The sequence below is a fragment of the Malaya genurostris genome, chromosome 2 (genome assembly GCF_030247185.1).
Source record: "Malaya genurostris strain Urasoe2022 chromosome 2, Malgen_1.1, whole genome shotgun sequence".
In the NCBI taxonomy this organism is placed as follows: Eukaryota; Metazoa; Arthropoda; class Insecta; order Diptera; family Culicidae; genus Malaya; species Malaya genurostris.
The window spans coordinates 101227300-101241290 of NC_080571.1; the positions used below are offsets into that span (position 1 = coordinate 101227300).

General features: G+C 35.0%; 2 protein-coding genes across 12 annotated transcripts in view; one reads left to right on the forward strand and one right to left on the reverse strand.

The window, feature by feature from the left end:
• LOC131431035 (uncharacterized) overlaps window positions 1–13991 on the reverse strand; it is a 256155-nt gene that overhangs the window by 71561 nt on the left and 170603 nt on the right. Inside the window, exon 1 of one of the 9 annotated variants that reach the window (XM_058596455.1) lies at window positions 900–1056. The exons of the other annotated variants lie outside the window; for them this stretch is intronic. The gene's annotated coding sequence lies outside the window, so the exon portion shown is untranslated. Of the gene's footprint in view, window positions 1–899; window positions 1057–13991 lie in introns of those variants that run through there. 9 annotated transcript variants of the gene reach the window in all.
• Window positions 1–13991, forward strand: part of LOC131431033 (venom allergen 3 homolog) — a 59569-nt gene that overhangs the window by 3125 nt on the left and 42453 nt on the right. The gene's annotated exons all lie outside the window — the stretch shown is intronic.

The window sequence follows — 13991 nt, forward strand, 5'->3', positions numbered from 1 at the left end:
CCTCTAGCAAGCTACGTATAAGACTGAAACGTTAGCTATAATTTCGCTTCTATTTGTAGATTCGCGTGCTTCCAACAGCTTTGCTTTTGCTTCGATTGACCAATCAGAGCGCTGCTTTCCCTTTGATATATCGCTTACTCCTTCAAAACCGTCGACTATGGCAGGGAAATCCGGTATGCCGGAGATTTTTTGCAGCCAAAATAGGACACTGCCAGCTATTAATCAACATTTCAATGATATAAAATTAAAAATACATGACTATGAACATTCAAATCAATACGTAGAAATATTTACAATCAAATGGTGACATAATATTAATCATTGATACAAAATTGACTGAGCTGTAATCGTTCAAAACCTGACCACATTTCTACGTGTATTTTTCTTGAGTTTCTAGTTTGCACCGCTATATAGAAAACAAAAATGTGTTCCACATTAAAATATAAAGAATAAATAACCAATAAAACATAATACCTGATTCCCTGCAGGGATTTGCAAACTTTTGTTTCAGGCTCTCCAGATTCTTATCCTCTAATCACAAATTATCCATTTAGCAATGAGTTTCTCCTGACCATACCTTTGAATGCATTGGAGTATGAATTTTAAAAAAATCTCCATTTTTATCAGTTCTCTGAACTACGGTCCAGCAATTGGAAGTGGAACTCATGAAGGCTGTGATGATATGATCGTATTATCCATCATCAAGTAATGTCCGCTGCCTTGCTCAGTGTAATACCTGTTGATGTTCTCAGTACAAGCACCTCACAGAATTTTCTTCTTCCAAAACAACAATCGTATATTGGCTCCTTGTTGAACTGGCAAGATTACACTATTTTTCCAAACAACTCCAACCATTTAATGTCGAGTATCTTCAACTTTTTCAAGCACCGGATACTTACTTAAAGTGGATATGGATTTACGCCTATTATTGGTTCGAATAAACTGCTACGAATCAAATATCTTAATCTTCTTGATCTTAACACCAACTAGTAATTAACCGACGAAATATTTCCAACTGAAATTTCGTGTACACCTGGTAGTCTTGCAAAACAAAACCTAATTTCCTAGAGACGAAGATTTCCTCTTATTCCTCCACATTCGCACCTCAGAAAAATTGCTATAAACACGCTTGCCAATAATAATCAGATTATAAATAACTTGCAGGCAAACAACTCATGTTGTGTCGAGCGTTTTAATATAATGAACACTTGTAACAGTAAGCATTTAAGGGTCATAGACCTAATTTCATAGTAATAGTGCACTATGAAGTACTAGTGTTTTTAATCTATTGAAATGCATTAAAGTATTTATATTGCATCATCCACATAAAAAATTAAATTATTCCATTGGTATAATTTTCTTAGTTTTATGCGATTTATGTTATGAAAAGGAGTATACCCTTCGCACGTTTTAATGTGCCGGTCGCAATTGAAATAAACCGAAGCTAGTTGAATACATTGGTGTCATCTTATGCGCTTCATCAACATCCATAGAAAACATAATAATTTAGATTGAAATTCAAGGGGCAGTCAGGGGTAGTTTTTAAGCCGGATTTCAAAAAAAAATTTTATCGTTGAAATCAAACAATTCGAACCTTTAATATAATTTTGAAAAGCATTTAAACAATTTCTGGAAATTTTATGAAGTCATAGCACAGAATATTTTCGGGGATGCACCATTTATTCGTGATACATGAAAGTCGGTTTGGAATTATTTTTTTTTGGAAAGCTCCAAAGAAAACAATCCTATTTCTTTTTTTGGATCTACAACCTAAATACTAACGAAGCAATCGTAATTCTTTTAGTTAAATTTAAGTTGCACCATTTATTCGTGATACATGAAAGTCGGTTTGGAATTATTTTTTTTTGGAAAGCTCCAAAGAAAACAATCCTATTTGTTTTTTTGGATCTACAACATAAATACTAACGAAGCAATCGTAATTCTTTTAGTTAAATTTAAATTGGAAATGTGTCAAAGATGCTGTGAAATTTGAGTAGAAACAATCAATAATCCGTGTTATCCATATGTATATATAAAATATGGTCAAGGATGGCTTTTATCGGATCAAAGAACGCTCACTAGCAACTCTTCACACGATTCGATCATTGCCATTAAAGAGAGACGGATATCATCGCAGCAACAAAAAACCGGCATGGTTCATTTAACATAGAATAGACACCAGTGCGAGAGTGAATTTCTCTCGATGACCTGTCTGAGAATCAAAGGTTAGCTCGCTGCTGCGGGGATTCTTTCTGAAGCAACAAACGGTCGCTTATTTTCGTTCAGCGATCCGTTCTGTATGGGCAGTGGATAATTGCGATATAATCATTTTACTATTGCCGCTTATAAGTAAATATTGAGTAACTTCTGTCAAATATTCGGCAATCACCAACACTGAATATAGTAGCGTCGTACGGACGCGCATCAATCAACAATATGATGACGGATTTATACGATTCGTTTTCAAGTTGTCTGTCTTGACGCTCTCCAAAATAATGCATAGGATTGGGTTAAAATTCATTCTCAGCGTTTTTTCGCAATATTTCATGATTTAAAAAAGTATTATTACAGTACAGTTTTTCAAAGTATTTCCGTAAAAATATTATACATATTCTTGTTCCTTTAAAATATTTTTTTTATTTTCATAGATTCAATCGTAAGACCGATATTTTTACGATTTACAATTGAAATTATTGTAATTGTAGCATTGAAGCAACGCCACACCAAATCGTCCAGGAATTACAAAATTCGAGCACGACACCCTTGGATATGCATGAGACTGTACATGTGTGTTCGGTATAGCAAATGAAGTATTTTTACTGGTCTAGAGATTTTTTTCACCCAAGACTAATTTTTGAAAAGGGCTTTTGTGTTTTTAGCCAAATTATTTTCAAACTATTATAACTAGAAATCCATAGCTTCTACAAAAAATATGACTAGGAAGAAGTTTTAGGTAATTAATTAAACTTTCTAAAAACATCTTCCGATTTTTCGTGAAATAAAAAATATAGTTATTTTAGCGCACGTATATTTTGTATCAATTATTAATACTGTTTAATTATTTGATTGGGAATATTTCTACGATTCGATTTGAATGTATCAAGCCACGTATTTTCAATTATATATGATTGAAATTTTGATTGATAGCCAGCAGTGTCCTATTTTATCTGCTGAAAATCTACGGCATATCGGATTTACCTGCCATAGACGACGGTTTTGAAGGAGTAAGCGATGTATCAAAGGAAGAGCATCGCTCTGATTGGTCAATCGATGCAAAAGCGAAGCTGTTGAAAGCACGCGAATCTATAAATAGAAACAAAATTATAGCTAACGTTTCAAGACTACGAGTAGCATGCTAGAGGTAGGTTGTTGCTAGATAGCAAGACAAGAAGTGCCATAAAACGATTTGAAGCTGTAATTGGTATGCTCTGATCTTGTGTCATGCAAGCTCGGATGAAATTCCATGTTATGTCATTTCGCCTGAGAAATTGACATCCACCTCAGGGTAAATTTTGAGTGCTTACGATTTCTTATTTATATAAGATGAACTCGATTCATAATGAGAAAAAGTTTATCGCTTCAACCGAAATCGCAGAATGGTAGAGAAACCTAACGCTATAAAAATAACTTCTTGCATACAAAACTTGAACACAAGCTTGACAAAGAGAAGCTTTAATATCAAAATCGTATCGCAGGTATGTACAAAGATATAATTGCATACATTTGGTATATTGGTGTAATTTCATCGGATATAAAACAAACAATGTTCGGTGTTGGTTCCTAATCCAGATCAATCTAGGACTCTCGTGCAACTACGGATTCAAAAGTGTGACGATTAATTGAACTGTTTGATTGTAGATCATTAGAAATTTTGGTTTCCTTGTTCCACATCAATGGCTCGAACAACCCCGTGGGGCTGATCCTTGTAGTTTTTCAAATTTTATATCACAAAAAACGTCCGGTTACAGGGAAACTAATGAATGATTTAGAGAAGTTGGAGAGATGATAAAAAAAAAGTTTCAGAGGAAAAACTTTTTCACAATTTTCGAAAAATGATGTTTTAATAGGAACAAATGTATCTGAGCAATAAAATATTATTCTCCAAGCTACGTTCAATGAAGCTACTAGCTCATAGGAAGCTACTTCCTAAATGCAGTCATTTTCGAGATATATGAGGAACTAAATCGTGAAAATGGATATTTCGTGGGAATAAATTGAATAAATTATTCTATGACATCAAGACGATGCAAGCAGCGAGGTATTTTGAAAACAAAATAAAAAAAAATCGTTGGATTATAAAAAACACAGGTTCAACAAGGGAGTAACTGCCATATACCTTAATGCATGCACTAGTGTCAAGATTGGTATCTGTATTGACGCTCACCAGCCGCTTTTCTGCAGTGCCAATTAATTACTTTGAAGATTATACCAGATCGCAACGAATACCGATGTATCGAGAACACCATATTATGCGCACAGCAATCCCTTTCTCCACTGCATTGAGTAGGTTGAACAGTGAGAATGACTTCCAAAAATTTCTATAACATCGGAGAGTCATACTTCTCCGTGGTCCAGTACTTCAAAATATGTAGATTGCGATATTGGTTTAATCTAACACATAATTTTGATAAAAATACAATTCTATTACATCGCAAAAAAAACAAAAATAAAGGTTGTATTTTAGAATTTGATTGGTTGAAATTTGGTACAATCAATCAAATCATAAATGTTGTTTTTTTCTAAGCTGTCAATTTTGATTTATCGTGCTGGCAGTTTAGGAATGGCACGCGTCACAATCGGAGAATGAAACGTTACAGTTAAGCAATAATCTACACCGTAAACTGAAAATAAATCGTTTCAATAGTCTTTCGTGAAACTGAGCAATGACATACTCCCAGCAAAAAAACACACGCAGAATTTCTTACCTGGGCTTATGAAAGCAAAAACACACACGCAGAAAAAAAATCGCAGAGGATTTTTGTTTTGCGTTTTGCTGTCTACGCTCCCAGTCAACTGACAGCATTCAAAAACAGTAATTTCTTTTGCCCGGTTATGGCAAAATCAACAGCTATGATAACAACAGTTTGGTTAAAACAACCAGGACGTAAAAACAATAATTGCAATATTGTAATTTTGTGAACTGGGGGCTCAAATTTTGCATACAGAAAAAATAGACCTTCGATTGCACAGAGGTCTGAATCCGCAATTTAGGAGGACAACAACATTTGTGGCTTAGCCTTTAATTTAAGAGCTATGGATGTCTTCAGAACAAATGATAAATGACCATACTTTAATGCAGATTGTATTAGAGTGGCTCTTATTATTAGGGTGAGGCAAAAAATGATTTTCCGAATGTGTTAGAATAGAGGACTGCATTCTTGATCAAATTGTAGAAAACTTAACTCAAGCAGCTTTGCCAAAGACGCCATTGTGGTATCTCTAGCAGTTTAATGTTACAGCTATTTTCATAGAGCGACTTAGGGTGTTTCTTAAAAATCAGATTTTTTTCTGAAGATTTTTACTGCAACGCACTTCTTTACACTGAAAATGCTATGTCTATTCTGACGTGCCGAAGGTAACGAAACCAAATAGACGGCAATGCTGACCGCAAAAATTAGTAGTCATTTCGGGGTTTACCACCTCTTGGATGGTTTGTACTAGAGTGCACATGATTAATTTTAATTATTTACGTTTCGCATTCAGCTCCCAAACCCCCAAATGACTACTAACTGTTGCGGCCAGCATTGCCGTCATTTTGGTTTCGTTACCTTCGGTACTTCAGAATAGACACAGTACATTCAGTGGAAATAAGTGCGTTGCAAATTGCAATGACTTTACGTCTGCTTAGTAGATTATGTTGATTCGCGAGGTGGCATTGCAGGTTCAACATAATGCACTGATAAGCTAAAATGCGAAACGTTCATAATTAAAATAAGTGCGCTTTAGCACAAACCGTAGCAGCAACTGCTGCTGCGAATAATAACTTCCCTCGGTACTGACTCTGTAAGTTTTTGGATTTTCCTTTGTTTTGTTTTTCGATAGGAATTGACGAACTGTTTGATCGGACGCCCTTGTCTGGTTCTCTAATCTTAAACACAGCTACTATAGAGCCTTGCAGCCTACTACCATTATTGTTTATAAAATGTTTATCGATCTTCTTCTTTTGGCTCAAAGACTCGAAAACTTTATTAATAGAAGCCTTATTTTCTTTAGTAGTTATTTCTCGTTAATTTTATTCTCATCAAACTTTTCGTTAAACAAGAGTATCAAATCTTCCGCATTTTTGTTTGCTATAAGAAGCTCTACTAACTCCAAATGAGCAACTTTAAGCTCTAAAGAAACAATGTATTGCATTTGATTAGTGGTAATAATAATATCTCACTTCCGCTCATATCAAAAGTCCTTGGCTAAATCACAAATGTATACAGATGAACAATTCTGGAACTATCGATCGGGAACGGTTTCTGTGATATTCAGGAGTACTATCTCGAACTTTCCATTCAACTTGATTTGAACTTATAATTACGTGTTACAGACATCAGTTTTCTGATTAAACATTAATGCACAGGAGCGATTGATACATAATGCATCTTTTGGCAACTTGTAGCAGGAAAACCTACCAACCAGGTTACCAAGGTAACTAAAAAATCAAAGTGGTATGCTCTGTCGCCAACCGTGCATAAACTTCTAGTGCATGGGGCTGCAATTATAAAACATGCTCTGCTTCCTATTGGCACGTACAGTGAGGAAGCACAAGAAAGTCGAAATAAATCAATTCGCAAGTATAGGGGAGTTCCATTCGCGGTTATTCGATCGTTTATTGAATCTGGAGAATGTTTTCAAACGATTGCATTTAACGTCAGATCCTGTAATAGCATTATCAAATAGAGTAACGACCAACGTGAGTGAGCTTCTTCTACTCGATCAAGCAGCTGTGCTTGTTTTAGCACGTTAGAAGACGAAAATACCCTATATATATATATATATATATATATATATATATATATATATATATATATATATATATATATATATATATATATATATATATATATATATATATATATATATATATATATATATATATATATATATATATATATATATATATATATATATATAAATAAATAAATATATATATATATATATATATATATATATATATATATATATATATATATATATATATATATATATATACATATATATATATATATATATATATATATATATATATATATATATATATATATATATATATATATATATATATATATATATATATATATATATGTGTGTGTGTGTGTGTGTGTGTAATAATAAAAGCCACTCCAGTACCATCTGCAACAAAATACGGTTAATTTGTTACTGATCATTTGTTTTCAAGACATCAGAGATCTATAATTTAAGGCTAAGCCAAAAAATGTTTTTGTCCCCTTAAATTGTCCGAACTTCTGTTGAATGAGAAATAGCACAAATTGCCATTTTTCGTATTAAGCATCCAGCAAAATTCATCCATTCCAATTGTTATTGATCCACTAATCAATTAAGTGTCAAATATTTAAGATTTGAAAAAGTACGGGTGTGTAATGTCTGAGACAAATCTGGATGTCGTGAATACGACTAAAACTGACACGATTTCTTCACACTTTCGAATTCGAATTGATAGTTGATCGATTGTGTGAATTGCGAAACTTTCCCCCTTTTCACTAATAAAATTTTCAACGATTTTTGACGTCGATTATCTAATTTCGGATTTGCATATTTCATTGAAAGAAAATATCAAGGTGCAGTACAGGAATCATTTCTGCCTTTTAGAAGGACCAAATTGTGGAATTCTCTACGATATTTAGCACAGTTCGTAACATTTTTCGAACGATTTTCGCACACCGAAAAGGGCACGAAGCAAATCAAATTATTTTGCATTTTCACTAAACTGATGATTTCAACCTTCGATTTCAAAGAAGTAATCTTAATAGTTCTTTAGATAACATTTAGAGCCATTTTATATAATGTTGTCCACTTATCGTTTCTTGTTTTCTTTCTCTTCAATGCAAAACACCAGCAGCTGATGTAATCGTTCTTGCTTGAATTGAAACTAGCTTTTCGTACAAACCGCAATACATCCGCTCGCAGTGCCAAATGATGCGAAACTAGTTTAATGCGTCTTCTCGCCTTGACGACCGGAAGGCAAATGAGAACTACGACCTGAGCGTTTGAGATTTTTAACCACGCAGAAGGTGCGCTCTCCGATGCAGCTCTTTGAATGCGTCTTCTCGCCCTGACGTTTGCTTTCATCCAACGCACAAGAAGAAATGATCGATTTTCGACCACGGTTCCCCTTTTATAACGTTCAATTGAAGATATGTGCCTGACTACCTCAAAATCGTCGTCCTTGCGCGAAAAACCCAGGCAAAAGTAAAGAGTTTTCCGCGTTGTTTTAAAATTTTCAGAAAACTTCATTTTTGAATTGTTTGTGATTATCTCACACTGTTAAAAATATTATCTCAAATTTCTGATCATACTTTTGATGAAATAGTGAAAGAATTATGTTGCTGCCATTAATACAAGTCGAGATATTCACGATTAAGTTCTGCCCATTCTTCCATATGGCTAATTTTGAAAAGGCGTCCCATAGTAAAGTAAGTCGTATTCACGACAAGATTTACTATTTCCTATATTGAGCCATACAATGCTCACTGTAAAGGTCCAAAACAATCCAATTCGAATTGCTAACACTAAGAAAAAAGAAAATTAGCTGAAGTTGACATCGAAACAGATACAAAATTTACTTTTACTTGTTAATAGATGTAATATTCTGTCATCACCGAAGAAATCACTGCATGTTTGCATGTTTGACATCATGTGTAAGTTTCATTTTTTTTCTAAGATTATACGGGCTTGATAATTTCAAAACCGGGATGCGAAAACTTAAAGCATCGTATCAAATGGAGCTCGCCCCACTAACCTTTTAACGTTTGCATTTTAAAATATGGGCATGAATTGCCGATTTTTCATGGGTTTGCCATCACCCGCACTGACAGAACTACCCATGCAGCATCAATCATAGAAACACATGAGTCAGCAGACAAATGTTGATCTGCGAGATGGCATTAGCTGTCCACCATAATCTGCTAATGGACTGATGAGCTGAATCGGAAAGGTGAAATAATTAAAACAATCATGTGCACTTTAATACAAACCGATACCCACGAGGTATCAAAATCTAAATGACCAAAATTTAACAGCTATATCAGTCGAACTCCACCGCATCGAAAATGGACATCGTGCGGCACTTTGTGGACACCGGATATGCACGCATCATGAGTGCACGTGTTTTTTTTTCTTTTACCTCTAGCACTGAGTCACACAAAAGTGCTAGAGCAGAACTCTTAAATTCTCTGAGATGATCGCAGATATTTTTACAGAGGTGTACACGGCGGTAAGTACTCTGGTGTATGGATTGGTTAGAAGAAGCGTGAGGCACGCAGAATCAGCAAAAAAAACAACAATTTATCGTTGAATTTTCGTTTCTCCTTGCAAGATTTTCAGAGCAAGGCCAGATCTACTCTCTATTAATTGAAGTTCACAGAAGTGTTCGCTCACCATCACGCGCCAGTGATCACTTGGGTGAATTTAGGCGAGATCACGTGAGAACGATTCATGCGAAAAGAATCTCGCATCAACTTCTTTCAACACAAGCACACACTCAAAGTCTGTCTAATGGACACAGAGAAGAAGTGCGCTTTCCTTTTTGTATGGTGCCCACCGAATGCATCCGCAGTGTAGGAATGAAACATACACATTGGTGTATTACTCTATCAGTGAGAAGAGGATGGCAAAGCCGCTCTTTCTCTTCGGATTGGTCGTGAACGGAGAAAATTATAATACGAAATGCCTGCCGGAAGTTACGTCTTTCATCAAGGAATACCATAAGGACAAAGACGCGGTGTTCTGGCCGGATCTGGCATCGGCCCACTACTCGAAGAGATCGTTCGAGGAGATGGAGTGGCTGAATGTCGAAGAGGTACCCAAGTCGGCGAACCCGCCCAACGTACCCCAGCTGCGTCCCATTGAGAATTTCTGAACCAACCTGAAGCGTAACATCTATTCCAACAATTTTATCGCGAAAACTGCGGAGGAATTGATGAATAAAATGAAGAAAGAACTCACAAACATACCAACACGCATGTTTTCGTCCGCCATGGCGAATCTCTGATTTCTCAAGTACGCAGAATTTTTTTTCCAAGAAAGCTTTAAATAATTACCCTTATTAAAAATAATTATTTGTCTTAGCTATTTCTATCACTATTCGAAAAAAGTCATTTTTTCTAATGCAAACGTTCATATTTATAAATATTTTAAGCTATCTTCAATGCTACATCCTGCCAAAAGGACCATTCTTCATTCAGTTTTTAAAGTAAAGTGAAAAATCAGCATTGAGCTTCGTTTAATCATGTTAAATGATTTGAATTCAAGAATATTTCGAAAGTAACTTTAGGATCAATATTAAATTTATTCAGATGAAATGAATTCCACATTGAATCAACTCATTTTAATAATAGTTTTTCTTGAATATGTGTGTGTCATGTCGGTTTTGAATGCAATTAGCAAGAATATCTTAAATTTTAGTTACAAGTTTGGGACTTTTTCTGGAAGTAAAAACTTCATGCGCTTATATTTTTAACATGTTGATCATATCAAAATAAGAATTTAACTTTTGCCTTTAAATAAATCCGGTTTTAGCGAAAGTCATCAAAATTTATATAAATTTCGTTTCATGAAAATAGTTTTTGAAAACGAATCAAAAAGGACATCGTTTTGTATTTCGAAGTTGATTTCATGTCAAACATGAACATCAAACTGGTGGCCATAGAACTTATCTTAATGCAAATTTCACTTAACCAAAGAAGTCATACAGACCACAACAATTGTGTCATGAATGTACTTTAGAACCATCAAATTTGCTCTGAGTGAAACTGTCAACCAATGAACACGAACACATACAAAACTATAATTGTGAAAGAAATGAACTGACAACAATGTTTACAGAGAATGTTTTAAAAAAGGTAGCATGTAGCATGTAAGGTTTTCTTTTAGTACAAGTTATTATATTTTTAGTTCAATTGTTAGTTCGGATACAAGGTTTTATATAAGATTTGAAAACTATTTTACTACTTGTCTAAAGATGCACTAATTATAGTTCAGTTTTTGCAATGACTGAGCGGAAACATATATTGGCGAAGCCAAATGAATGAAAAACTAACAGAAAAGATTATTTATTGGAAAAAGATACGCTCATAGACAGGACTCGAACCTGCGTTCTTATGCATTTCGTGCATATGCGCTACCATTTCGCCACTCTGAATCTTGTTTTAGTCACTCTAAAACGCCAGTCAGACATAGTAGAACGTATATCGAACATGGTCTACATCCTGGCCGTCACCCGACCGATACCTTACATCCAAACGTCTTCGCTGTCCATCAAACACTAGACTTCTCGCTTTATAGGGTAAAGTATTATAATATGCCCCCCTTAAGAAAACATTGAGATATTTCCAAGTGTATTGATATATTTTCCTCGAGAATGTAAGTATTTCATTGCAATACGGATGAGAAACATAATTTTCAATGACTCCAATAGAAAAGATGAGAATTGATTGATATAAACACATTTTCCAAAACGGCCACATTCTTAGTTTTTTTCGCTCGGCTCAGACATAATGCCCCAGCAGCCGTGAAATATGTCTCACAACAAATCAGTGGCATGACACACAACAAAAGACATTTTATCCCACAACAATGATGCATTATGCTTCTTGAAATGTCCATAAAGTTACTGTTTAGAGATAATCAGTATGTCAAAGAAATGGCGGATGAAACATGTATTTATTCGAAGCAAAACCTTACATCGAAAAGCTGCTAAATGAAATTTTTAGTTTTTTCATACTTTCCTGCAAACGACAACCACCAAACTTGCATAGCAGAAAGATCCTACGAAAAGATAGTGTTAGTGATAAAGCTTTGGTTCAGAAAAGTCTTCAATGCTTAAGAAAGTAAAGGGGGCATTTTGGCTAGCAGGGGCGCTTTATAAGACTTTCCCCTACCTATTTTTTCGATCAAGCATTGAGTAGGAGAGTGAATTATAATCGCTTGTCACCTTCTATAATGGTGACAGTCGCTGGCTGGACATCGTCAGCGATAGATCCTACAGACTTTTTGCGTCTAAAAGAGATGACGGAGCATTTAGAGGCATTTAAAAACCATTTTGTTCATGTTACAGCAATTAGTTAAATTATAGAATTTTTCTTGTAGGAACAATTGAATCAAGTGCAGATTTGATTATATGAAATATTTTAAAGTCATCGGCGAATGATAATTTTATACACTTGATCGAAAAAATTAGATCGTTGAGATACAATAAAAGTATAAACGGTCTAAGGTAACTTCCTCAAGGAACTCCAGAGGTAACAGCAAAGGTGAGGTTGTATAATCACTTATTTTCACTATCATTTAACGACCGGTTAGATATGATCTTAACTTGGAGATCGTTATGTGATGATTAGTTTTGTCGAACAAAGCAAAGAAATCGGTGTATATATAATCTACTTGTAGTCGTGCTTGTAAAGAACGCATGATGAAGAAAGTGTAGGTTACTAAATTTGTGGAAGTTGAACGCTTTGGCATGAATCCATGCAGAGTCTGCGATATTTAGTCAGATCAACTAAGTGTTATAAAATCCAGAACTATAATTCCAAACAACTTCGACACTGCGCACAAAGCAGCAATTCCACGATAGTTATATATCCCGGGTTGGCGGTTCAATGCATAGGGTACTGGTCTTACAAACCAGTTGTCGTATGTTCGAGCCCCGACCTGGAAGGATTCGTAGTGTCAGTAGAATCGTAGCACCAGCCATGCAATGGTTCTGTACATTCTGAATCGGCTGCGAAGTCTGTTGAAACAGAAGGTCAAATTCCACTACAGGAATGTAATACCAAGGCGTTGCTTTTTGAATATTTTTTCAAACTGGAAACACAGGATTTCCTCCATATTCCCGGAAATATTCACGGATGGAATCGAGTCGGGTCCACAACTAGATGAACGGTTTAACTTTTTCTTCTTCGTTTCTTTTCTTGTACGACTAGAGATCGTAGAGCATAAAATTTAAGCTTTGTTCACTGAAGAAAATTTTTGGCCTCTTCGTAAATTTTGGCTTTATCAAGGTGAAAATTCATAAATTCGGCCAGCTCGACCAATTGCTGAAACGTTCGTCCATTTTTTTGGTTTCATAAAACTCACAAGTTTTACAAATTTGCAAAGAACTCTTTTTTGAACACATGATTCACAAATTTAAAAAAAAAGGTTTCTTGCAATTCGCGTAAAATCCGCGCCATCGCATCAAATTCTGAGCAGAAACCGCGCGACCGTAACAACCCTGGAATTATTCTCATTAGATCAATAATGAGTTTCATATTTTCAAATTTTTTTTATAAAACTCCACATTTTTAGTATTGTAACGTGCCAATTTTAGTAAATTTCAACTTATCTAAGCATTATAATAATAGTCGTAATCGTATTGTCTACATATAAAAAGGGTTGGTGATTGAAATCAAGTTTAATGAAAACCAATCTGCTCTTTAATTAACTGTTAATAAACATTCTTGCTTTCTCACACAGCTTGAATGAGTTGCCACCGACTCACCACAGTCTTGTCTGTAACTCATTTATTAGACAAAGGCGTAATAAACTAACCTAGTTTCGGGTTTCACAAAGAGCTGCAAATTTATACCGCAGAAACTCTGTGCGAAACCCATTCGCTGGTGAGATCTTCGAGACAACAATTTTCCAGACACACCGGCCTCGTGCCGCCGACATCCGGCATTTGTTTCCGGCTTGGAAAACAGTCATTTCACAGCATCCTTCTACATCACCATGAGCAACAGTTTAAGGAACCAACTTACTATGGACGATAGTGCATTCATTCTAAC